The sequence below is a fragment of the Schistocerca serialis genome, chromosome 1, assembly GCF_023864345.2.
Source record: "Schistocerca serialis cubense isolate TAMUIC-IGC-003099 chromosome 1, iqSchSeri2.2, whole genome shotgun sequence".
Taxonomy (NCBI): Eukaryota; Metazoa; Arthropoda; class Insecta; order Orthoptera; family Acrididae; genus Schistocerca; species Schistocerca serialis.
Genome location: NC_064638.1, coordinates 1056262306 through 1056289731, shown reverse-complemented (window position 1 = coordinate 1056289731; position 27426 = coordinate 1056262306). Strand labels below are relative to the sequence as shown.

Here is a 27426-nt window from a genome sequence, read left to right as displayed (position 1 = left end):
TTCCCCACCACGTTCAAGCTTCTGACATTCCACGCCCCGACTCGTAGAACGTTATCCTTTCGTAGATTATTCAATCTTTTTCTCATGGTAACCTCCCCATTGGTAGTCCCCTCCCGGAGATCCGAATGGAGGACTATTCCGGAATCTTTTGCTAATGGAGAGATCATCATGACACTTCTTCAATTACAGGCCACATGTCCTATGGATACACGTTACGTGCCTTTAATGCAGTGGTTTCCACTGCCTTCTGCATCCTCATGTCGTTGATCATTGCTGATTCTTCCGCCTTTAGGCACACCCCTAGGACAAGAGAGTGCCCTGAACCTCTATCCGCTCCTCCGCCCTCTTTGACAAGGCCGTTGGCAGAATGAGGCTGACTTGTTATGCCGGAAGTCTTCGGCCGCCAATGCTGATTATTTATCAAAATTTAGGCAGTGGCGGGGATCGAACCCGGAATCGAAGACGTTTTTGATTATGAACCAAAGACGCTGCCCCCCTTTTTTTTAAAAAAAAAAAATGCCATTTTGTTCGCTGCATTTGCTCGGGGCGGACGTCGTAAGACATCCGTTTTAAGTTCGTTGTTGATCGTTTAACTCAGTTTTTTTATTACAGAGGGCAGCTAACCCTCTGACCGAACACGCTGAGCTACCGTGTCGGCACTAGACTACTAGAACTTAGAACTAGTTAAACCTAACTAACCTAAGGACATCACACACATCCATGCTCGAGGCAGGATTCGAACCTGTGACCGTAGCGGTCGCGCGTTTCCAGACTGTAACGCCTAGAACCGCCCAGCCACTCCCCTTTGGCCACAGATAGATGCCAACTTTAGTGTACTGAACACGGTTCTGGTAGACGAATATCAGCTTTTTTTTTCACCGCTAAAGCCATTAATAAACTACATTTACTTTTTTTCTCTCATAAATACAAATTTTTATTGGTTTGATTAATGGCGGCAGGAAGGAGATACTTTAACACCTGCAAGTCGTGGTAAATAGGAAATTTACTATCAGTAAAATTACAGGACACGTTCCTCTCTCTCAAGGAAACAATGAAGTACGAATTGCGAGTGCAAGGGATGAATTATACAGGGTGTTTCACAATGTTTTGATGATTTCAGATTTGTATAACACACAAACTAATCTCGAAACAAAGATGAACATTTTACACAAGGTACAACAGTTATTCAAATCTACTACATCGGACGAATGAGGACCATTCGCGGCTACACAATAGTGGAGACGTTTCACCCACTTTTGAACACATTTTTCGTATCTGCTGGAGAAATTCTGGAAATTTCATCATGAGTTCCATCTTCTAACTGTTGCAAGCTTCTCGGCCGGTCGGAGTGCACTCTTGCCCTTAAATAACCCCACAAGTAAAAGTCTGACAATGTTAAATCAGACGAGCGAGGCAGCCATTCCACACAAGCGCGTTTGGAAACTATGCAGCAACCAGACGCTTCAAAGAGAACTTGCAAGGCCTTGTTGGATGTGTGGCATGTCGCTCAGTCTAGTCCCAAAGATTTTGTAACGAATGACGAGGACTTGCCCGTAAAATACTTTGCACACGTTCGATTTTCTTGGGAGTATGGACTGTTTTACCAGGACCGGTTAACTTTCGATTCGATGGACTGGCAGTAACACGGAAATTTGTTACCCAGTTCAACATCGTTCCATGAGCAGGAATTTGATATCGTGGCTGTATCTTGAAATGGTTAGAAAAGGCACGTTGTGTGTGAATGACAGATCCGCCGTAGCGAATATAGCACTCCACCGCGAAGACATGATGTTGCTTCGTCCCGTATGACATGATTACTGACCTGTATATAGGATGAAACTTGACACTCCACACTACTAACAGAAGGCGTCGCCATCGCTGTATCTCGCTCTTAGCGTACGCTATTCACATCTGAAATGGTTAAAAGATTGTGAATCCCCCTGTATAATCATCCACGTTGCGTGTAAATTAATTATACGCGTCCAGCGATATATCCCCGAGAAACTATCCTCCCCCTCCAACTACAACCAGCCTACCGTCTCCTCACCTCCACCGCACCGCACATACGTGGGTTGGAACTTAAATAGTGGCAACTATTTATTCACAACCGATACAAAGGAGTTATATGTTTGCACCTGTTACTGTCCTTCAATGTAGTCACCAGCGTTGTGTAGAACCCGTTACCGGCGATGTGGAAGGCGTAGTATACCGTTAGCAGAGCCTGTTCTGTTGATGATGCAAATAGAGCGGTCTAAAGTTATGGTGATTCTCGTGTACGCCTGTGATGGTTTTATCCTAACGCATTACGTTCCTCCACGGCAAACCGTCAATGCACAGTATTACTGTTCGTTTTTGGAGCATCACCTGCGACCACCTTTGCGAAAGAAGCGGCCACACTTTCTGCGCAACCCAGCCATCGTTTTGCACGATAATGCGCGGGCACATAAGAGCGCAAGCTGTGGCTGCTCTGTTCGGTCGATGGGAGTGGAAAGTACTGTACCACTCACGATACTCCCCGAACTTAAAGTGCTTGTGACTTTGATTTGATTCCGAAGATGAGGTAACCACTTCGTGGCACTCGCTTCAGAACTGTTCCAGAGATTCGACAGGCAGTAGACCGCTCCATTCCCACCGTCAACAGAACAGGCTCTGCTAACGCTATACTACGCCTTCCACATCGCTGGCAACGGGTCGTACACAACGCTGGTGACTGACTACTTTGAAGGACAGTAACAGGTGCAAACATGTAACTCTTTTGTATCGGTTATGAATAAATAGTTGTAACTATTTAAGTTCCAACCCTCGTAGTATGCGGTTTAGCTTTTGTGGAAGAGGTTAATTACGTAGTATTATTAACCGTCTTTTACCGTCTAAAAGACAGTAGTATCTTTTGGTTTTCTTGTTTCCATTCTTTGTAGTTTAAAATTATAGTAGTAAGTCTTTATGCAAGTTACACCGCTATGTTTTTATAGCGGTCTCATTGTAGTTATACCATGATAACGTGCTATACGTCCGCTTCCGTAGCGGAGCGGTAGCGTTACTGCCTACCATACAGGGGGCCCGGGTTCGATTCCCGGCAGGGGGTTGGGTGTTGTGTGTCATTCATCATCATTTTCATCCTCATTGACTCGCAAGTCGCCGATGTGGCGCCACTTAAAAGGGACTTGCTATACGGCGGGCGAACTCCTCCGAATGGCGCCTCCCGGCCAACAGTGCCATACGATCATTTCGTTTCAACGTGCTATGCGTAGTGGAAGCTTGTCAAAGACTACGTATGTTGCGGAAACTGGCCCCTGTCAGAGAACAGAAACTACAAGGGTCACGGTTCCAGTAATCAGGCTACTGCCCTTGGCTGCAACAAGTTTGGAACACCTGTGGCGACCGAGCGAGGCGACGCAGTGGCTAGCGCACTGGATTCGTATTCGGGAGGACGACGGTTCAATCCCGCATCCTGCCATTCTGATTTACGTTTTCCGTGATTTCCCTAAATCACTTCAGGTAAATGCCGGGATGGTTCCTTTGAAAGGGCGCGGCCGACTTCCTTCCCCGTCCTTCCCTAATCCGATGAGACCGATGACCTCGCTGTCTGGTCTCTCCTCCCCCAAAAAACGCCAACACCGGTGGCGAAAGTCGTGGCATTTATAGTGCCTCTGGAATCGCCTGCGATCCTGATGGTGCTGCGCTTTTCGATGCGCATCGCGTAACTTTTTCGTCCTCATCCAAGGGTGAATGGTTTTCGTATTATGCGGATAAAGAAACCACTCAGGGACAAAGCTAAACGTTCGAAAGGAAGCTCTTAGTCTCATACTAAGTTGTATAAAACATTTTCGGACTTCTTGCCGCGCCAGTTGAGGGTAAAACATCGAGCTTTCGAGTAATACGACCATCGTCTTCATCAGGAGCAACTACTTGTCAAAACTGCTGCAGTGGTGATCTTAGATAGCCCATACAGTTTCTTATTGGTCGGTTATTACGAAATGCTGTTGCAGATGGTGTCAACGTCTGCGCTGGTGGCGCGACCGTTCTCGTAGTAGTGTAAACATTGCGACGAATATCTCTGCATCGTCTCCACATCTAGAGCTCGCTTCCGTGCATCGCTAATATTATATTCGCTGTCACGGTTCCAGTTCTTCGCGCCACATTCTTGTTTCTACATCCCCTGTAATTACAGAATCCCAGTATGTAGGAGCCTGGGACAAAACTTTTGTCTCGTCAAGCAGTATTTTGTATTTGTTTGTGAGGCTGTGCTCAGCAACTGCAGATTCATCCAGTTCTCGATTTTTAATATGCCGTTGATGTTCTCCACAGCGGTCGAAAACGAGTGACAGATGTAATTGCTTCCTCGCTCACTGTCCTTAGCAAGGCGCAGAATTTCCTTTATCTTCTTACGATTTCGGAAAATAGGTCTTATACCATCATCCACTCTAGAAGAGAGCAGTTTCATATCAATTGGTACACAGACCAAAACTGTTTCTGTCGAGGACCACCTGGGTTCCGAAATTAATCATCTGAAGTACGTGATCCGGAAAGAACGGTTATGGTATACGTGACACGGAGTCTGCCCTCTGCAAGAAAAGGAATCGTAAAATGTCGAACGTTCGTAAGCCACCGCTTAAATAGTTCAAATGGCTCTGAGCACTATGGGACTTAACTTCTGAGATCATCAGTCCCCTATAACTTAGAACTACTTAAACCTAACTAACCTAAGTACATGACACACATTCATGCCCGAGGCAGGATTCGAACCTGCGACCGTAGCGATGGCGCGGTTCCAGACTGTAGCGCCTAGAACCGCTCGGCCACCCTGGCCGGTACCACCGCTTATATTCCTCTTTTTTTTTTCTTTGCGGCGCTACATCCAGAAAAATAGGAGTCCTGGGAAGACGAGGTATAAGACTTATTTTCCGATCTCCTAAGAAGATAAAGGAGATGCTACAACCTGTTAAGGAGAGACTCCGTCTCAGCAATGACATCAGTCAATCCATCCACAGCGCTTCCTACAGCTATGCAGAACAACGGCACCTTAAAAATCGAGAACTGGGCAAGCCAACAGTTGATGAGCACCACACCCTCACAAACGAACACAAAACACTGTTTGACAAAACAAAAGCTTTTCCTCAGGATCCTACACACTGCGTTCTATAATTAAAGCGTCTATCGAAATAAGAATGTGGGAGAAGAGCTTCAACTGTGGCAGCGGATATAATATTAGCGGTCCATGGAGCCAGCTCTCGATGTAGAGAAGAGGCAGATCCGTTGACATTGACGCCATCTGCGACATGATTACGTAATTACCGACCAATCAGAAGTTGCGTATGGGCTACATAAGGCCATCACAGCAGCAGTTTGGATAATCAGTTGCTTGTGACGAATACGGTGGAGGTAATAGTAGAAATCTCGAGGTTCGAACATTATGAATTATCTCGGAGGGAATAGTCTATAGACACACACTCAACATGTATTTAGAAAACATCATTTTTGTGAAGCACAGCTAGCTCTTTACTCACATGAAGTGTTGAGTGCTATTGACAAGGGATTTCAAATTGATTCCGTATTTCTTGATTTACAGAAGGCTTTTGACACTGTACCAACACAAGCGGCTTGTAGCGAAACTGTATGTTTCTGGAATACCTTCTCAGTTACGCGACTGTATTCGTGATTTCCTGTCAGAGAGGCCACAGTTAGTTCTCATTGACGGAAAGTCATCGAGTAATACAGAGGTGATTTCTGGCGATTCCCAATGTAGTGTTATAGGACCTCAGCTGTTCCTTATCTGCATAAACGATTTTGGAGGCAATCTGAGCAGACGAGATTGTTTCCAGATGATGCTGTCGTTTATCGTCTAGTAAAGTCACCAGAACACCAAAACAAAATTCAAAAACGATTTAGAAAAGATATCCGTATGGTGCGAAAATTGGGAATTGACCCTAAATAATGAAAAACGTGAGGTCATGCACATAAGTCCTAAAAGGAATCCGTTAAACTTCGGTTACACGATAAATGAGTCAAATCTCAAGGCCGTATATTCAAGCAAATACCTACGAATTACAATTACGAACAATTTATATTGGAAGGAACACAAAGATAATGTTGTGAGGAAGGCTAACCAAAGACTGCGTTTTATTGGCAGCACACACAGAAAATTTAACATATCTACTAAAGAGGCTGCCTACACTACGCTTGTCCGTCCTCTTTTGGAGTACTGCTGCGCGGTCTGGGATCCTTACCAGGGTTAACAGATAGGGTTAACAGAGTATATCGAGAAAGTTCAAAGAAGAAGCCTGTCACCTAGCCAGAATTAATTGAACTGTCAATCAAAGTGGCTTTTTTACCAAAATATTGAGTTCGCATTCGGGGAGACAGGAGTTAAAATCATTATCCAGTTTTCTGTCGTTTTCCCAAATTGCAAAACGTTTATTTCAAAAGGCCACATTCGATTTTCTTCCTCACCTTCACCAGTCCTTGCTTGCGCTGCGCCTCTAATGACCTCGTTATCGACGGGAAGTTAAAACTCTGAGATCCCTTCCTTTCTTTCATTAACTGAAGTATGTGCTCGTTCTGGCTCATTTCACGGTGCATGACTCAGTGCGTAGCTTGTTATCCATTTATGTCACATACTGGTTTCGTTAACGTCGCCATCGCTTGCGCAAAGCCGTGTTTATGTTGTGTTTGCGTGGACGTACAGCCAGTTGTTTGCTGGCGACGATCCTTATCTGGAATGGCGTGGCAGCGCGCACGGAGTGGAAAATGTAAACGGGTGATACGGCACTTTTCGAGGCTCGTCGTAAAGTAGCGGAACAGTGAAAGTAGTTTTGGATTCGCAGGGCACGTCTAGGTTGTTACCGAGAAGGAGCTTGAACCACATAAAGATACAGCTCGCTCCACAGCATCTGCGTCTGCGCATTCCGCAGGTGTGAGCAGCTCAACGGCCGGCGGTCACGTTTCTGCGCATGCGCTTGCCCGTGCACGGCACAGTGGCGGCGCCACGCGGGTTATCGCTGGTCCCAGGCCATGGTGCTTCTATTGCCGCACTGGTCAGGCGGTTGCGAAACGGCGACAGCTCGTTGCCAAGGTCTTCGACGAATTCGCACTTTTTTCTTTCTTGCTTTACGTTTTCTGAAAGCACTGATAATCGATAGTCCTTGTGGCGGTGTAATGTGTCCTGGTGGGTGTTTGTGTCGCTTATGCAACAGATTCGAAGTTGTAACGGTTCAAAGATCAGAACACATAAGGGCTTTAACACGGGCAACTTAGTTTTACTGCCATTAATGCTAATGATAAAGATAGCGTACTTAACTCTCGCACTGAGGAAAAATCATATTTGGCTTGATGTACGTTCTCTGTGATTTTCATAAGCGGATAAAGCAACTGCTGATATAGATGTTTCTGGTAATTCGGAAATGACATGTATGTCTGTTATTCATCAGTTGAGCTGCTACTATAACGGTGCCAAGCGACAGAGGTGTTGCATTGAGGAATGAAGGAAGATTAAAATTTAACGTCCTGTCGACGTCGAGGTTATTAGGAACGCAACACGAACTCCGAAAGTGTCAAGGAGATGGAAGGGGAACCGGCGTGCCCTTTCAAAGGAACTGTCCCAGAGTTTGCCTGGAGCGGTTTAGGGAAATCACGGAAAACCTAAATCTGGATGGCTGCGCGCAGATTGAACCATTGCACTCGAAAATCCTTGTCTATTTAGCTAACGACTGCTTCACTTCGCTTGTTGGAATGAGGAAGACACTAAAATATTTACGAAGATCAGTGCTGGAATTCCAGTCTGGCAGTTCTGATACGAGTCATCCATGGTTTCTCTAACTCACATAACGATTCTGATGGGGTGGTTCCTTACATAGATCATTACTGCTTACTTCTTCTTATTATTCTCCAACTAGGCAAATCATCCATCTCCTGTGATCTCGACATCGAGAAAATACTGTTTACTAACCACTTTTTCTTCGTTAATCTCGAAGGCGACAGGATATATGGCAAGGGTCGGCCGGAGTGGCCAAGCGGTTCCAGGCGCTACAGTCCGGAACCGCACGACCGCTACGGTCGCAGGTTCGAATCCTGCCTCGGGCATGGATGTGTGTGATGTCCTTAAGTTTAAGTAGTTCTAACTTCTAGGGGACTGATGACCTCAGAAGTTAAGTCCCATAGTCCTCAGAGCCATTTGAACATCTGGCAAAAAAGTCCAGTCACTTACTAAAACGCTTTAAAATGTCGAAATAAGGCTTCCGACAAGTTACAATTTCTGAAGTGCCATTATTTTGTTGCAAACAAGGTGAGAGAGCTAAAAAAGGGCACTCAAAATATTTATCTAGAACGAATGAATACTGTATATTGAGATGCGGTTTTTGTTAAGTTACAAAGCTCAACGTGGCGAATTTTTTGACCTGCGAATGTCGGTTTTAACGTTTGTGTTATGAAACAAACGTTTTTTAACTGAAGCTATGCACTTCGTCCTGTGGCTTTGTAAGGAGTCTCCTAAGAGATTTTCAACGATGTAAAGTGTGTACAATTTAATCAAATAGTAGCAAGATAAACAGGCTCTTCAGAACGTAATTTCTAAGGTTTACAAGAGTCTGGAAGGGTTCATTGCTTCGTCTGAACACGTCTTTCAAAAATGAAGCATATAGGTTCAATTGTTGCATCTCGATCGATACGAGAACAAATACAGTCTCTGTGTGTTGCGACCACCATGGAGGTACAATAAAGGGAGGTGGCGTTACGATTTACCCGGTGCAAGTTGCTTTGAAGCCGGCGCCGTTATGTTAGCAGGCCCTAAACGTTAGCGGACTACCGTTTACAACTGCTTCTTGTTCAAAATTTCTGTCGTGTACATGCGATAGTTATTTTAAATAGTAAATATTACCAGACTTTCGTGAATAACACTGTGTTAGAAGGCATTTCCAGACGTTTTTCTGGTGTCAAAGACTTATTTGAGCCAGTAACACGACGCATTTGGTCTTGTTAATGTAACTTTCTTTTTGTTACACGTTCCAAATAGCTAAGAAGCGAGGGCTGGTTTCGTAATCCAACGTTTCCCTTAAACGGAATTACGAAACTGATGTTTCATCTGCTACAGCACTGAGACATATTCGCTATGTATGCACTGTTCGCAATATTTCCTTCTCACAGTGTTCAACCAGAGTTTCCACTACACTAAAAGTAGCCAGCGCAACTAAAATCATGCATATGAAAGAAAATATCGCTTGAAGAAATGTGTTTTTGTTTACACTTTATAGTCAGAACGACTAGTACACCTATAAATTATGCATACCGGGCTTTTTTTTATCAAAACATTTACGAGAGAAGCTAATGTTTGGGGCTCCTAACATGGCGGACGTTGGCTTCAAGTTTCTGACGTCATGACAACAATATGGCGCCAACACGCGGGTAAATATCTCAGGGCCCAACAATGACTTTTACTATTGCTTGCTTTTTTTTTGTACGCGTGCTACAGCTGTATTAGTTATTACGAGTCTACAGGTATAGCCTAGCGCGGACACCCGGTTGGAAGAAATATTCGAAAGAAAGTCAAGTAGTGAACCTGAATTTTACGCGGGGTGCCGGAAGAATATTGAACAGTAATTCGCAAATAGTCATGCAGGATTGGATTATTCATGAAAGTTGAAATTTTGTTCGAAATCTCGAGAGAGTATCTTATTACTTTGTTTCAGTAACACCTTTCGATGAAGGCTCTAACAAAGAAATAGTGCTTTCTTAATCAGTTGCGCTTAAAATTGTAACAAATTGGTGAATATTTTAAAGTAAAAATTGTAGCAACGTCCCCACGTTACAGAAAAAATGGTAACAAATTGTCCCACGTTAATGCGAAGATTGAAATAAACTGCCACATGTCACAGTGAAATTCTAACAAGTGAAACTCATATAGAGGGAAGCCTAGTACGATGAGTATCTTGACGTTTATACTGTGGGTGGCGGTTATCGTTGAAACAGTTGCTCTTCGGTTATATCGGTTGTTTTCGATGCCAGTTCAACCGGAAAATTTAAACCACTCAAACTAACCGGTTTCTGAAATAACCGCTTTTCGGATTTTTATTCGTATTAGTTTATGTAAAAATCGTAGAAATCCCTCATTTTCATGGCACAAAGAATCAAAATATTAAAATTACATATGCAAATAAAATAAAACTTATCCATCCACCATTCGCTGCCTTCCTTAGAACGTGATAAATGGTTGACTACTACAAAAAAGCGGCATTCTCCTACTGATTCTAATTTTTTGAAACTCTGCTCAAAAATTATGTTGTAATCGGAGCCCATACCACTATTTGGTTATTACGAGTAGTCAGTGCTAATGGGAGAAAACTAAGACTTGAAGAATTCTTTTTTTCAAGTTATTTGACAGTTTTCAATGGCTACAAGCAGATAAAAGCATGCTATGTAGACACAGGCAGTAGATCTATTTCTATTGTAAACTACTGATGTTAAGTTTTATGTTTTTTCTTATATTATATCACAAGTTGGTTGTCGCTCCTTCCGTTTTTAATCTCTAAACCAAATGGGGCGTTGTACTTCGTAAAATTTTTACAGACTAGGGATGGTGCCATTGTGTAATACAACAGATATCCAACAACGAGAGTGAGAAACTATCAGACAGACTAGATTGGGCAAGCTTTGCACACTGCATATCCACGCGTACCATCTAATAGGTCATACCACGTAGTAAGAGGTACAGTATAGTCTCAGCAATGCTGTATCAATTCTTACGCCATGTTTTGTCGATCGTTTTCTGTCGGCGTTGTTATTAAAACAACACTGATCGCCTTTCCCATGTTCTATAATAACGCAATATTTCCAAGCAATGGAGATTTTATGAATAAAAATTATTTGTTATTTAAAAAAGGTTTATTTAAAAACGAAACGTTTTAATACTGCTGCTATGGCTAACTGATATTTCGGTTTTTCTATCCGATTATTAGTACAAAATAAGAACACTTGTTATAAATGAGACCAAACAAATATCCAAAAATCATTCAGAACTAAAATACTGGTTTATATTTGGCACAGTTAGTCATCTCGCATCTTGTACTTAGCACATATGCTCTACTTTCCTTGTGGCATCAGGAAAAACCAGTGAGAGATGGGAAGACCGACAAACCACACAGACTGTGCAAGCTACAGAATGTTTGCGAGAAAACTGAGTGAATGTGATGCAGATTCGTGCGGGTTAGTACCGGTGGGGTAATATTAAAGAAGAAACACCATAACCCTGCTAACAACCTCCCCCCCCCCCTCCCCCCCCCCCCCCCCCCCCCGGTTCATAGACATAGATCAAGCATGAAAACGGGAAGAAGGTGTTCTGAACCGCGAAAAAAGAAGCATATCGTGTGATTCTAGATAGCAACGACGTCGTGGTGTGACGGTACGTCACATAAATGGACATTTGGGGAAAGGGAAAAGACGTTATTGCTAAAAGACGTGTGAAACATAAATTGAGGCGTTCGGTCATAAAACACGCTAACCAACAAAATGAAAACTTGCAGCAAATCGGCTGTTAAGTTTTGAGGAAAATATCAAATAGTTTGCTCTAACAAAACTCACATAATTATGTTGCGCAAATATTCTATGTGTACTGAAAAGTAAAATTCGTCTTTTGTTTGCGAATATAAGAACTAAAATCAGAGGAAAGATGCCCGTAGATACCATATTTTTCATTCACGTATGAGACATTGCTACCTTGTTATCTGCCAGATACCATGTTTCACAACAACTGACGTTAAATGTTGCTTCTGGTACGTGGCAGTTACCACATAGATGGAACCTTACCAGGATGTTTACAGTGCAGTGGTGTAACATGATAATCACATTGGAAATAAAATAAAGTAGCCAAAAGTTGCATTACCAATTGTTTTATTAGTAGCTTTTAGGTACAATAATTTTACATTTAATGCTCAGGAACTAAGCTCGTGTAATATACGTGATATGCCTTTGGAATATACTTGAGCAGGCTGAGAACATCGCGCAATTTTTCCTTATTGACTGGTATTGGTGTATTACACAGCAGTGGAAGAGGTGCGTTAAATTTCCCCAGAACATCTTCTGCAAGAGGGCGACCTTTTAGCTTCTATGATATTTCTTCACCAGATCCGAAATATGATTTATAAACAGTCAGAGAATCTGGTTCTTCTCGGACCAACAGTAGTTTGACAGACGCAGCAATTACATTCTTGGGTGCTCTAAACAATGCCTTCAGTAAGGAAACTTGAAAGAAATCTCCCTGCTGCATTCTGTACACATTAAAGGGAGGTGAGCGTTGGGCGTTTTTCAAGATCTGTCCCCATTCCTCCGGGCAGTACACATACTGAATGTGATCCCTCACATACTGCTCTACTCGGCCGAAATCTCTATCTGATGGCAATATAGTATGTCCAACTACTGGAAAAACATGTTCAACACGTTTTACACGGCCACTTGCCAATAATTTAAGCTAGAGAGCGACTATTGTCCAGTTTTTATTTTGACCACAGCAGCTATCTGATATTACTACCAGTTTCTTGCACTGTATGTCATTCACGGTGAAGTGTTTCAATATGCAACTTGCAATTTCATCACTTCCTCTCCTAGCAGTAGCCTCGTCCCAGTAATAAAAGTACCCTACGTTATTGGAGCAATCATGAATGCTGAGGTTGTAGCAAAACAATTTTCTTTTGTAAAATGCAGGTCCAGTGGATAATTTTGGAATGGGCAACGCCTGTTGGAGATCAAATGTTAGAACAAGGGCTTCTTTCTCCTCTGGGGCAACTTGCAAAAATTGTTGGCCGGCAGCAGTATGTAGGTGGTGTCTCTCGATTTTGTGTCCAATTTCTTGGACTTTAGCGTCATTTTTATCGTTTTCGGATTGTTGCAGTTCAATTCTCATTGAGTCGCAGTCCTTACATGTAACTGTCTTAGGAGACTTGAATCCTATATTAAATTCTTCCGTAAATATTCTTCTGAACTTGTCTGAAGATACAGGACTGCTACCACTTTCTGAACAGAACTGAGTATTTTCTTCAAAACAACATTTAACTGTGTATTCCATAGACATAAACATCTTATAAGGATTTTTGCGCCTGGTGTAGTGACTTTCGTGTTTGGGAAGTTTTTATATAAAAGTATGCACATTTTTTATATCGTCTTCTGAATACTTTTCCTTGTGGTGCCCATGTGCACCTCTTTTATCTGATGGTGGAGTATGAGCGCCATTGATTTTTTTTAAACCAAAATTTCGACTCTCCCTCTACTTTTTTGCAGTCCGTGGATGTTGAGGAAAGCAGTTTTACATACTTCTACTTTTTGCCCTTCAACCAAGATATTGTAAGTAATGGTACATTTTCTTCGAGAGGGACTTCCACTCTTTTTTGTACTTCTGGCAGATTTTTTAACATCTATTAGACCAAATAGATGAGCGTTTTGGATGTTGTAGTTTCCCATTCTATTGAACTCTTCAAACACCGAGTGTCGTTCGTCAGCATCAATCTTTGAAAAACATTTTTTCTTACAAAGGCAATCTGGGCCTGCTTCTCGAGGTGCTTGAGGATTTCCTTTCCCTCGGTAAGACAAATAGCTGTTACCTAAATTTCTTAATTTTTTATTTTTTTCCTGTTGGTTTACCCCACGTTTCCTTTTGCTACCTTTTTTGTTTGATTTTTCCTGATCATCTACAGTATCCTTTTGTTCAAGAGGTACCGACGATCCTGCATAACGGACTCTACTAGGCGGATTAGATTTTCCAAAAGCAGTAGATGACCTTACATCCGCATTGTTTTCATCATGACTGTTGGTTGTAGACGTACTGGTGCATGGTTCCGATTCACAATCCTGGTTGATACTGAGCGCGGTCGATTTCTGAAACACAACAAGGAATACTTGTATCGAAAAGCTCATTACCCTTCTTTCTAAAAAAAAAAAAAAAAAAAAAAAAAAAAAAAAAAAAAAAAAAAAAAAAGTGCAAGGGATAATAATAAAAATCTCGTGTGCCTCCAGATTCTGTTGCTAGTCTATCAACTTGGAGCCACTTGGGTGGTTCCCGTATCCCCAACCTGCAAGCGAGGGGATCTACAGTTCATCGCGGAAGCCGAACCGCGGCTGTATCTGGCGTAATTCGTATCTTATTGAATACGATCGGTCCGAAGATTAACTGAAAACGCTTCGTGATCCGACCAGGATTCAATCTCGTGACCTTTGGCTTGGTAGTCAAGCGCTTAAGTCGCTACACTACAGGACGTAAGGTAAAAGTATTGTGTTTACGTTTCAGGAAGACATTTCTTCTGAAGAGCTGAGTTACACCACGATAATAGAAAAAATCCTGAATGATTTAACCTAATGGTCGTAAAACATGGTAACTCTAGTAGATACCGTAGTCACCTTCGCACATATTTATAATTTGCGACTCAAAATGAAACCTATTTCGGTTATTTCTATATAATGCATTGTGTTTATGTTTTACGAAGTTTGGTTACCACGTACTCAATTCATATTTGATGAAAGGAACGTTCAGAATTTCCGTTTTTGAAAAGTTTCAATACGGAACAAGCAGTAAAACTTGGTAAGTGCAGTACATACCATCTTTTACTTCCAACAGATTAAGAAATAAAGGCATCTGTTCTTACCTTTTTAAGGAGTAATTTGGATCCGATTTGTTTGCACTCATAAACAGGATAATACTCTGGGCTTTCATCTTCGTCATTACAGGAAGAACTGTAGTCAGAATTATTGTTAGCGCTCGAAACTTTCGATTCAAGTTCCTCATCACTACGGAACAGACTGTGTCGGGCCACCGTGTTTGTTACTTACAATGTTTTACCTGCAGTGAGCTGTCACTTACCATAAAATAATACCAACATAATTTCTTAAAACGTACACATCTCCCACAGGTTCCTTCACCAACCTATGACATCAGCTGTAAGGAGTCCGACGTTGCCAAAAACGCCAATTGGCAAAAATTGTTAGATACCATGTTTTACGACCGAGTGCCTCAATTATCTAAAGACTAAGTACGTCTGCGCGATGTATAACAAATAGTAAAGAACGTAAGTTATTATTATCAAAACACAAATAGCGATATAATTAACAAAAGACAGTTTTGTGGTGTAATCGCTGTGTAACATAGGCCATGAAGATCAGAGACAGTGCTTTGATTGAACCAGCACTACTGTTTTTGTTTCGTCTAGAGGTAGGCCGCCATTGTAGCGCTGGATAATATTTAATGTAAGTTTAGTTGTAGTTTAGTAAAATATACTTAGATTTGTTATTAGAAAGTGTGTATTATTGACTTAGTTGTCACCTCTCATGATCGCAACCATTAATTATACTTAACAAAGTTTTTACAGAACTTCGTAGGGCAGAGAGCTCATCTCCCCTAGCAGGATTTAGTCGGCCATTACGCTGACTGTATTATTTAATTAAAATTTCATGTCATAATATTAAATGTAAATGCGAGAGATTTCTCAATTTTGATCTTTCATTAATTTCAAAGTTAAAAAGAGTAGTGATAGATTTCATTTACCAAAATTCACAGCAGTGAATGAGTTCACTATGTTTCATTTTGTCCGCCTAACGCAGATGAGATTCTCTCCAGTTTTGCCTTGCAAATAATGAACAAGAAATATTGAAAATCATTACATTCAATAAGCTCCGCAATATCTCAGTTAATTTTTGGGTCATTTAGTACATAAATAATTACAGTTTGCGTAAGAGTACGCAAATTTTCTTTTCTAAATAGCAGAGCTCACGCAAACTATTTATTAGAAGGCAGTGAGTCGCGCGTTGTGTCTAAAAAATATTATATCGTACGCACTTGGGGGCAGCCGATGCCCGTACGAGTGTTATCGCTCTGTAAGTTAATTAAAATTCTCATGCTAGCCCACAATATTTAAAGCCACCCCAACCAAAATCATATAATATATAATTATAAAAATAAAAATATATAATTATCCAGTGATAAAGTGCACCCACACATGTATAGTTATACCGTGATAGTGATTATGTAGTCACGGTGTTGGACTGCGAAGGGAGAGATCCGTATTCAAACTCCCTCGTGGCTCCATTTATTTCCCCCATAAAGTTATGAACTGTTCGTCTGGTCATTGACGTGTCTGTTCGCTGTATTCAGATTTGTGTCTGTGTCGCGGTGTAACTTCCATTAGCAACCGCGAGGTAAAAGGAAGGCACTTCCAGACGTAGGTACGTACCTCCTATTTGTTCTACACAAGTGCCAAATGTTATGACTCTTGCGTTCCATTTGAGAAGTTGAATTCCTTTGTTGTAACATTGTGTATTGTGTATCGAACCGGAGACTTAGAAACGACGGAGAGGCGCCGTAGCCCTCGGTGCTTCACAACCCTTCAACAGGCTATAGCAGTCCACTCATCCCACCGCCGCCCCACACCGAACCCAGGGCTATTGTGCGGTTCAGCCCCCAGCGGTCCCCCCCCCCCTCCCTCCGCCCCGCCCCCCGCCCCCAGCGAACATCTCATGGTAGACCCCAAATGTTCGCGTGGTAGAGTAATTACGGTGTACGCTTACGTGGAGACAGTGTTTGCGCAACAATTGCTGACATAGTGTAACTGAGGCTAAATAAGGGGAAGCCCCCCACATTCGCCGAGGCAGATGGAAATCCGTCTTAAAAACCATCCACACGCTGGCCGGCACACCGGACCTCGACAGTAAACCGCTGGGCGGCACGCCTTCCCTTTCGGGAAGCAGCGCGTTAGACCGCGCGGCTAGTCGGGCGAGCTTGTTGTAACATAGTTCACACCCTTTTATTTGTCGTTTTCATTTCTGTAACAGCTCTACGCGGCATCTCGTCTGCTCTCATTTTGCACCACATTTAATTGTGACGGTAATCTATTCTTACTACACATCTCACATTCTGTAACATATGTATAGTATGACAACTGCCGTGACTACAGAAAGAGAAGAGACACGTCACTGAGCAGATGGACAGTTAATAACATTGTGGGGGGGGAAATGGAGCACCAGGGACGTTTGAACACGTATCTCCCGCTTCGCAGTACGACACCGTGGCGGCAAAACCGAGACGCCATGGTTCTTTCATTTCGTTCGATATTGCTGATGCCGACTTTGGACCGTTCAGTGTTTCGTTTTCGGCAGTTCAGTACACCTTCTTCCTGTTGTCATGCTTGAACGGTGTTCGATTTTTGAGAGAGTATCCACTGGACATCTTACCACTAAATCTGATGGGGGAGCGTTGGGGAGTTTCTCCTGAAAGTGGTTTACTGTATCACATTCCTAGGAAGTGACTATAGTGTGGGGGCAGTAGCTTATCTATGAATAGCTGATGGAATGTGCCTATGATCAGGACACGTCCGTGCTGGTTACTAGCCACAGGGTTAGACAGCAGACCAGCTGCTTTCTATTTTTATCGTAAATTACGGATGAACTGTTGAGTTTTACGTTTTTTTCCTTATATCATGTCGCAACTTGGTTGTTTTTCCTTCCGGTTTTTTTTTTTTTTTTTTTTTTTTTAGCAAATGGAGCATTGTACTTCATTGATACTGCGCTTCGTAAAATAATTCCAGACTAGGGATGGTGCCATTCTGTACTACAATGAAGAGCCAAAGACAATGATACACCTGCCCAATGTCGCGTAGGGCTTCCGCGAGCACGCAGAAGCGCCGCAACACGACATGGCATGGACTCGACTAATGTCTGAAATAGTGCTGGAGGGAACTGACCCCATGAATCCTGCAGGGCTCTCCATAAATCCGTAAGATTACGACAGGGTGGGAATCTCTTCTGAATAGCACGTTGCAAGACATCGCAGATATGCTCAATAATATTCATTTCTGGGGAGTTTGATGGCCAGAGGAAGTGTTTAAAATCAGAAGAGTCATCCTGGAACAACTCTGTAGCGATTCTGGACGTGTGTGGTGACGCATTGTCCTGCTGGAATTGCCCAAGGCCGTCGGAATGCACGTAGGTTATGACAGGTTGCTTGCGTACGTGTCACCCGTCAGAGTCGTATCTAGATGCATCAGGGGCCGCATATAACGCTAACTGTACCCACCCGACACTATTATAGAGCCTCCACCATCTTCAACAGTCCCCTGCTGACAAGCAGGGTCCATGGATTCATGAGGTTGTCTCCATGCCGGTACACGTTCATCTGCTCGGTACAATTTGAAACGCGACTCGTCCGACCAGGCAACATGTTTCCAGTCATCAACAGTCCAATATCGGTGTTGACGGGTCCAGGCAAGGCGTAAAGCTTTGTGTCGTGCAGTTATCAAGGGTGCACCAGTGGGCCTTCGGCTCCGAAAACCCATATTGATGATGTTTCGTTGGTTGGTTCGCACGCTGACACTTGCTGATGGCCCAGCAGTAAAATCCGCAGCAATTTACGCAAGGGTTGCACTTCCGTCACGATGAACGATTCTCTTCAGTCGTCGTTGGTCCCGTTCTTGCAGGACCTTTTTCCGGCCGTAGCGATGTAGGAGATTTGATGTTTTACCGGATTCCTCATATTCACGGTACACTCGTTAAATGGTCGTACGGGAAAATCCCCACTTTATCGCTACCTCGGCGATGCTCTGACCCATCGCTCGTGTGCCGACTATAACACCACGTTCAAACTCACTTAAATCTTGATAAACTGCCATTACAGACCTAACAACTGCGCCGTATTCTGCTTGCTTACGTATCTCTGTATTTGAATACACATGCCTGTAGCACTTTATTTGGCGCTTCAGTGTATAACATATGCAACAACGAAAGTGAAAAAGTATCATATAGACCAGATCAGGGGCAAATCTTGCGCACTGCATGTACATGCACATGGTAACAGGTGCGTTATTGTCTTCGTAATGCTGTACCGTTTCTTATGCCACGTGTATGTTGCACGTTTCTGTTGGCTTTGTTATTAAAATAGCACTGATAGCTTATCCGATTTTCTGTAATAAAGCAATATTTCAAAGCAACTGAGATTTTTTTGAATAAAAATTACTCGTTCTTTGAAAATGGTTTATTTAAAAACGAAATATTTTAATATTGCTGCTTTGGCTAATTGGTATTTCGGTTTTTTTACCCTGTTGTTAGTAAAATATAAAAACATCTGTTATAACTGAGACCAAACAAATACCGAAAAATACCGGTTATTCAGAACTAAAATATCGGTATCGGTTTTAACCAGACAGTTCTCCCCATCCTTATCTTATATTTAGCACTGGTAGTCATCTAGCATACAGTGCTTAGCACATCTGATCTACATCCACTATGACATAAGGGAAAACCTAGTGGGAGGTGGGAAAACTGACAAACCACGCAGGCTGTGCCAGCCACAGAATGTTTACGAGCTAGAAGCTGACTAAAATATGCTGCAGATCCATGCAGGTTAGTACATGTAGGGTAACGTTATAGAAATAAACACTATAACCGTACTAAGTGGTATCTGTATCACATTCCTAGAATGTGAATTACATGCTCAGATGAGAAAGAGAATAGGCGGAAGTAGTTTAGTCGTAAATAGCTGATGAAATGTGCTTCTGTTTTAAACATGTCCATGCTGGTTACTACTCACAGTGTAATGGTATAGGGGAATGTAGACCAGAAATAGCAAGTTTCATATACAGGGTGTCCCATTTATCTTGACCATCCTTAATAACTGTTTGTCCAGTTGCAAATTACAAAATGTGTCAAGCAAATGTTCTTTAGCCGTCAGGGGGACATCAATCAGCATGACTGCCTTCGTTGTAGCTTTGTTTTTTACAAAGATATGAACAGTGGTATGACTTTTTAACTGGCATCCCGTATTTTTTATTCGGTAACTCATTTCCTCTCCTAAAGACCTACCCAAAAATGTGTCACAGTATACCATTCACTGAAACACAACGTTAGTAATTACATAACACAACATTGACTTTGACGCCACCAGCACTTAGTGCAGGTACCCGGGGTAATGGAACACATCCACGTGCTGATGTTGACAGAGGACAAATGTAAACATAAGAAGAATGCACACCCGTCATTCCGTCAACCATCGTCAGTTGAAGCGTTGTGTGAGTAGAATGTACACCAACGAAAAGCTAGAAATGCTGCTCATCTATGGGGAATATTAAGTTAGCAAAACAGTAATTGCAATTCTAATTTCTTATGTTGAAATGAAATGGCTCTGAGCACTATGGGACTTAACTTCTCATGTCATCAGTCCCCTAGAACTTAGAACTACTTAAACCTAACTAACCTAAGGACGTCACACACATCCATGCCCGAGGCAGGATTCGAATCTGCGACCGCAGCGGTCGCGCGGTTCCAGACTGTAGCGCCTAGAACTGCTCGGCCACTCCGGCCGGCACTACTTTCTTGTGTACTGGTACATTTAGTACAGTAGTTTAGTCCTTTTAAATACTGTTGTGTAGAGTAGGCATACAATAAAGGCTGTCCTTCCTGCAAACGGCATCGACATGAAGATTCTTTTATTGTTATTGTTGAAGTCAGGCGAAATGCTACGCAGGTAGCGGAACTGTGCAGAGAGCGATATCCTGACAAGAACCCACCTTCGCGACGGATGTTTTCTCCTGTTGCGACACTTCAGGAAACGGGAAGTGTCAACCCACGACAACGTAATCGTCGTAGCACTCGCACAGACGAAGCTGCCGAAGCTACTGTTCTCGCTTCCGTTGCTATGAATGCACATGTGAGCACACGACAGCTTGATCACTGGATTGGCATTACTAAAACCAGTGTACATCGTATTCTTACAGGTCACCGGTTCCATCCTTACCATGTACACCTACATCAAGATTTGCGTGCGAATGATTTCTAGAATCGTGTACAGTTCTGCCAGTGGGCACAGCAGCAAATCCTCGCCAACCCGAACTTCTTCTCCAATGTTCTATTTAGCGATGAATGTTCCTTCTCAAACACAGGACAGATAAATACAAGGAACATGCATTATTGGTCTAGCGACAACCTACGATGGCTTAGACAGGTGGAATATCTGCGTCAATAGAGAGTTAAGATCTGATGTGGAATGTTTGGTACAACGATTATTGGCCCTTCTTTCATCAATCGTAGTCGAAACGGCACAGCGTATGCCAAATTCCTCAGGCGAATTCTTTCTCCTCTTCTGGATGAAGTGCCACTAAGTACCAGAATCCTTATTTGGTATCAGCACGATGGATGTCCAACACATAATGCCTTGCGTGCACGTCGTGTTCCGAATCGAAGGTATCCTGCCAGATGGATTGGTCGAGGAGGAACAGTTACTTGGCCAGCTAGGTCTCCTGACTTAAAGCCTTTGCATCTTTTTCTTTGGGGATGCATTAAAGATGTTGTCTATCGCGATATGCCAACAGCTCCAGAGGACATGCAGGAACATATCGTGCTTGCTTGTAATTCTCTTCAGCAGGCAACAAAAAAATGTTTCAAATGGCTATGAGCACTATGCGACTTAACTTCTGAGGTCATGAGTCGCCTAGAACTTAGAACTAATTAAACCTAACTAACCTGAGGACATCACACACATCCATGCCCGAGGCAGGATTCGAACCTGCGACCGTAGCGGTCGCTCGGCTCCAGACTGTAGCGCCTAGAACGGCACGGCCACTTCGGCCGGCTGCAGGCAACACTGGAAGCAGTAAATATTTCTTTCATTCAACGAGTGCACCAGTGTATCGGTGTCCAGGGTCACCACTTTGAGCACCTTTGAATGTTCTATTGCTGGGCAATGGTACAGGAGAGTCAAAGTCAATTTTATGTTATGTTTTTACTGGGTTTTCATTGGTTTCTGAGAACTCCAGCAAGTGGACAAGTTTGTGATCCTGGGCTCAAAGTCAGTGTTGTGTTATGTAATTAATAACGTTGTGTTTCAGTGAATGGTACACTGTGATACATTTTTGAATAGGTCTTTAGGAAAGGAAATGAATTACCAAATAAAAAAATACGGGGTGCCATTTAAAAAAGTCATACCTCTGTTCATATCTTTGTAAAAAACAAAGCTACAACTAAGGCAATCATGCTGATTGATGCCCCCCTGACGGCTAAAGAACATTTGCTTGAAACATTTTGTAATTTGCATCTGGACAAACATTTATTTAGGATGGTCAAGATAAATGGGACGCCCTGTATGTGATTTACGGTGTTGGAATGTCACAGTCAAGGCAAGTGAACAACATGGCCTAAATCCGTAGCAAATACTCCTGAAGTGTTCTAATGTTCACCAAACAACTCGGTTAAATCTTTACACATATGAGAATCACACGCTGTATGGCTTTGTTGGCATACGTCAGCCTCCTAATTCGGGTTCCTATAATGGGGTGCGCCACGTGGTATTCTACTTCTTGTATATTTTCAGTGCTCTTGGGTAGTCATAAACGTACTGTGTGCTAGTCCAGTAACATGGTCGGTGTTTCAGAGTTCTACATTAACGTTTTTTGTCCTGAATTCTGACATAACCCCATTGGATGTCAGCTTTGCATCCACAATTTATGGGAAATTCATAAACATGTGATGTCTCGTAAACATGTGATGTCAGATACCTCTGAAAATATAGAAGAATCCGCTGTAGCACTGCTTTGCTAGCATGTTTGCTCTGGCAACAATCCTAAATAATCATGTAGAGTGTGGTGTACGCCATAACAGCAGACCCTCAGTATCACGACCGTTTGTAGCCTTGGTCAGCAAAAAACTTACCACACAAACGCCCTTGTTGAAGGAAGCATTCCTGTATTTACCCAAAATGATTTAGATATGCTGTGAAATCATCAGTTGTCTAAACCACACTTATATATGCTTATACTGTAGACCAATGCGACTAACGCTTTCGATCCCAGCGCTTCTCCCTTGGACTTTTTATACAAGTTGATTCTGATATGAAATTCGCTGATTTCAACGCACAATTGACGGTTTTGTTGTATGTATGTACTGTAGACACTATGTAGATTTTCTATTCTCCTGTTTTGGATAGTCATCTTTCGTCTTCTTTGATCACAAATCTGTGACACTTGTTACTGTTCATCTACTACACAGCAGTTTTAAACTTTCACCAATCAAAAGAGTACTCTGACACATTTATAAATATTTGCAGCACTTGTAAATACAAGACTTTCACGATTCTGATAAGCTACAAATTGTGACCTTAGAAAAGCAACTATATGGACTGTGATTACTTTAGGTTAGATAAAAAGTTAGATAGGTTGAAGTTAGATATAGTGGGAATTAGTGAAGTTCGGTGGCAGGAGGAACAAGGCTTCTGGTCAGGTGACTACAGCGTTATAAACACAAAATCAAATAGGGGTAATGCAGGAGTAGGTTTAATAATGAATAGGAAAATAGGAATGCGGGTAAGCTACTACAAACAGCATAGTGAACGCATTATTGTGGCCAAGATAGATACGAAGCCCACACCTACTACAGTAGTACAAGTTTATATGCCAACTGGCTCTGCAGATGACGAAGAAATTGAAGAAATGTATTATGAAATAAGAGAAATTATTCAGATTGTGAAGGGAGACGAAAATTTAATAGTCATGGGTGACTGGAATTCGAGTGTAGGAAAAGGGAGAGAAGGAAACATAGTAGGTGAATATGGATTGGGGCTAAGAAATGAAAGAGGAAGCCGCCTGGTAGAATTTTGCACAGAGCACAACATAATCATAACGAACACTTGGTTTAAGAATCATGAAAGAAGGCTGTATACATGGAAGAACGCTGGAGATACTAAAAGGTATCACATAGATTATATAATGGCAAGACAGAGATTTAGGAACCAGGTTTTAAATTGTAAGACATTTCCAGGGGCAGATGTGGACTCTGACCACAATCTATTGGTTATGACCTGTAGATTAAAACTGAAGAAACTGCAAAAAGGTGGGAATTTAAGGAGATGGGACCTGGATAAACTGAAAGAACCAGAGGTTGTACAGAGTTTCAGGGAGAGCATAAGGGAACAATTGACAGGAATGGGGGAAAGAAATACAGTAGAAGAAGAATGGGTAGCTTTGAGGGATGAAGTAGCGAAGGCAGCAGAGAATCAAGTAGGTAAAAAGGCGAGGGCTAGTAGAAATCCTTGGGTAACAGAAGAAATATTGAATTTAATTGATGAAAGGAGAAAATATAAAAATGCAGTAAATGAAGCAGGCAAAAAGGAATACAAAGGTCTCAAAAATGAGATCGACAGGAAGTGCAAAATGGCTAAGCTGGGATGGCTAGAGGACAAATGTAAGGATGTAGAGGCCTATCTCACTAGGGGTAAGATAGATACTGCCTACAGGAAAATTAAAGAGACCTTTGGAGATAAGAGAACGACTTGTATGAATATCAAGAGCTCAGATGGAAACCCAGTTCTAAGCAAAGAAGGGAAAGCAGAAAGGTGGAAGGAGTATACAGAGGGTCTATACAAGGGCGATGTACTTGAGGACAACATTATGGAAATGGAAGAGGATGTAGATGAAGATGAAATGGGAGATACGATACAGCGTGAAGAGTTTGACAGAGCACTGAAAGACCTGAGTCGAAACAAGGCCTCCGGAGTAGACAACATTCCATTGGAATTACTGACGGCCTTGGGAGAGCCAGCCCTGACAAAACTCTACCATCTGGTGAGCAAGACGTATGAAACAGGCGAAATACCCTCAGACTTCAAGAAGAATATAATAATTCCAATCCCAAAGAAAGCAGGTGTTGACAGATGTGAAAATTACTGAGCTATCAGTTTAATAAGTCACAGCTGCAAAATACGAGGGCAGTTCAATAAGTAACGCAACACATTTTTTTTCTCGGCCAATTTTGGTTGAAAAAACCGGAAATTTCTTGTGGAATATTTTCAAACATTCCCGCTTCGTCTCGTATAGTTTCATTGACTTCCGACAGGTGGCAGCGCTGTACGGAGCTATTAAAATGGCGTCTGTAATGGATGTGCGTTGCAAACAACAGGCAGTGATCGAGTTTCTTTTGGCGGAAAACCAGGGCATCTCCGATATTCATAGGCGCTTGCAGAATGTCTACGGTGATCTGGCAGTGGAAAAAAGCACGGTGAGTCGTTGGGCAAAGCGTGTGTCATCATCGCCGCAAGGTCAAGCAAGACTGTCTGATCTCCCGCATGCGGGCCGGCCGTGCACAGCTGTGACTCCTGCAATGGCGGAGCGTGCGAACACACTCATTCGAGATGATCGACGGATCACCATCAAACAACTCAGTGCTCAACTTGACATCTCTGTTGGTAGTGCTGTCACAATTGTTCACCAGTTGGGATATTCAAAGGTTTGTTCCCGCTGGGTCCCTCGTTGTCTAACCGAACACCATAAAGAGCAAAGGAGAACCATCTGTGCGGAATTGCTTGCTCGTCATGTGGCTGAGGGTGACAATTTCTTGTCAAAGATTGTTACAGGCGATGAAACGTGGGTTCATCACTTCGAACCTGAAACAAAACGGCAATCAATGGAGTGGAGCCACACCCACTCCCCTACCAAGAAAAAGTTTAAAGCCATACCCTCAGCCGGTAAAGTCATGGTTACAGTCTTCTGGGACGCTGAAGGGGTTATTCTGTTCGATGTCCTTCCCCATGGTCAAACGATCAACTCTGAAGTGTATTGTGCTACTCTTCAGAATTTGAAGAAACGACTTCAGCGTGTTCGTAGGCACAAAAATCTGAACAAACTTCTCCTTCATGACAACGCAAGACCTCACACAAGTCTTCGCACCCGAGAGGAGCTCACAAAACTTCAGTGGACTGTTCTTCCTCATGCACCCTACAGCCCCGATCTCGCACCGTCGGATTTCCATATGTTTGGCCCAAAGAAGGACGCAATCCGTGGGAGGCACTACGCGGATGATGAAGTAGTTATTGATGCAGTACGACGTTGGCTCCGACATCGACCAGTGGAATGGTACCGTGCAGGCATACAGGCCCTCATTTCAAGGTGGCGTAAGGCCGTAGCATTGAATGGAGATTACGTGAAAAATAGTGTTGTCTAGCTAAAAGATTGGGGAATAACCTGGTGTATTTCAATGCTGAATAAAACAACCCCTGTTTCAGAAAAAAAAATGTGTTGCATTACTTATTGAACTGCCCTCGTACTAACACCAATTCTCTACAGACGAATGGAAAAACTAGTAGAAGCCAACCACGGGGAAGATTAGTTTGGATTCAGTAGAAACACTGGAACACGTGAGGCAATACTGACCTTACGACTTATCTTAGAAGAAAGATTAAGGAAAGGCAAACCTACGTTTCTAGCATCTGTAGACTTAGAGAAAGCTTTTGACAATGTTGACTGGAGTACTCTCTTTCAAATTCTAAAGGTGGCAGGGGTAAAATACAGGGAGCGAAAGGCTATTTACAATTTGTACAGAAACCAGATGGCAGTTATAATAGTCGAGGGACATGAAAGGGAAGCAGAGGTTGGGAAGGGAGTAAGACAGGGTTGTAGCCTCTCCCCGATGTTGTTCAATCTGTATATTGAGCAAGCAGTAAAGGAAACAAAAGAAAAATTCGGAGTAGGTATTAAAATTCATGGAGAAGAAATAAAAACTTTGAGGTTCGCCGATGACATTGTAATTCTGTCAGAGACAGCAAAGGACTTGGAAGAGCAGTTGAATGGAATGGACAGTGTCTTGAAAGGAGGATATAAGATGAACATCAATAAAAGCAAAACAAGGATAATGGAATGTAGTCTAATTAAGTCAGGCGATGCTGAGGGAATTAGATTAGGAAATGAGGCACGTAAAGTAGTAAAGGAGTTTTGCTATTTGGGGAGCAAAATAACTGATGATGGTCGAAGTAGAGAGGATATAAAATGTAGGCTGGCAATGGCAAGGAAAGCGTTTCTGAAGAAGAGAAATTTGTTAACATCCAGTATTGATTTAAGTGTCAGGAAGTCATTTCTGAAAGTATTCGTATGGAGTGTAGCCATGTATGGAAGTGAAATATGGACGATAAATAGTTTGGACAAGAAGAGAGTGGAAGCTTTCGAAATGTGGTGCTACAGAAGAATGCTGAAGATTGGATGGGTAGATCACATAACTAATGAGGAAGTATTGAATAGGATTGGGGAGAAGAGAAATTTGTGGCACAACTTGACCAGAAGAAGGGATCGGTTGGTAGGACATGTTCTGAGGCATCAAGGGATCACCAATTTAGTATTGGAGGGCAGCGTGGAGGGTAAAAATCGTAGAGGGAGACCAAGAGATGAATACACTAAGCAGATTCAGAAGGATGTAGGTTGCAGTAGGTACTGGGAGATGAAAAAGCTTGCACAGGATAGAGTAGCATGGAGAGCTGCATCAAACCAGTCTCAGGAATGAAGACCACAACAACAACAACAGATAAAAATTGCTGGAAAACCTATTTCAACCTAAAATTCATTGATTTAGACACAAAATCGAAAGATTAAGTTGTATTCCCATTTGAAGTTACTCAGCCAACCAAAGGTCCATGTTGGGATGAAGTTCATCATTTCT

At 42.5% G+C, this 27426-nt stretch overlaps 1 protein-coding gene and 1 long non-coding RNA gene across 2 annotated transcripts in view; one reads left to right on the top strand and one right to left on the bottom strand.

The window, feature by feature from the left end:
• LOC126415423 (S-adenosylmethionine synthase) overlaps positions 1 to 27426 on the top strand; it is a 274910-nt gene that overhangs the window by 83140 nt on the left and 164344 nt on the right. The window lies entirely within an intron of this gene.
• The window catches only part of LOC126415459 (uncharacterized), a 148279-nt gene continuing 132776 nt past the window's right edge, over positions 11924 to 27426 (bottom strand). Inside the window, exon 4 of the long non-coding RNA XR_007575390.1 lies at positions 11924 to 13854. This is a non-coding gene — a long non-coding RNA (uncharacterized LOC126415459). The remainder of the gene's footprint in view (positions 13855 to 27426) is intronic.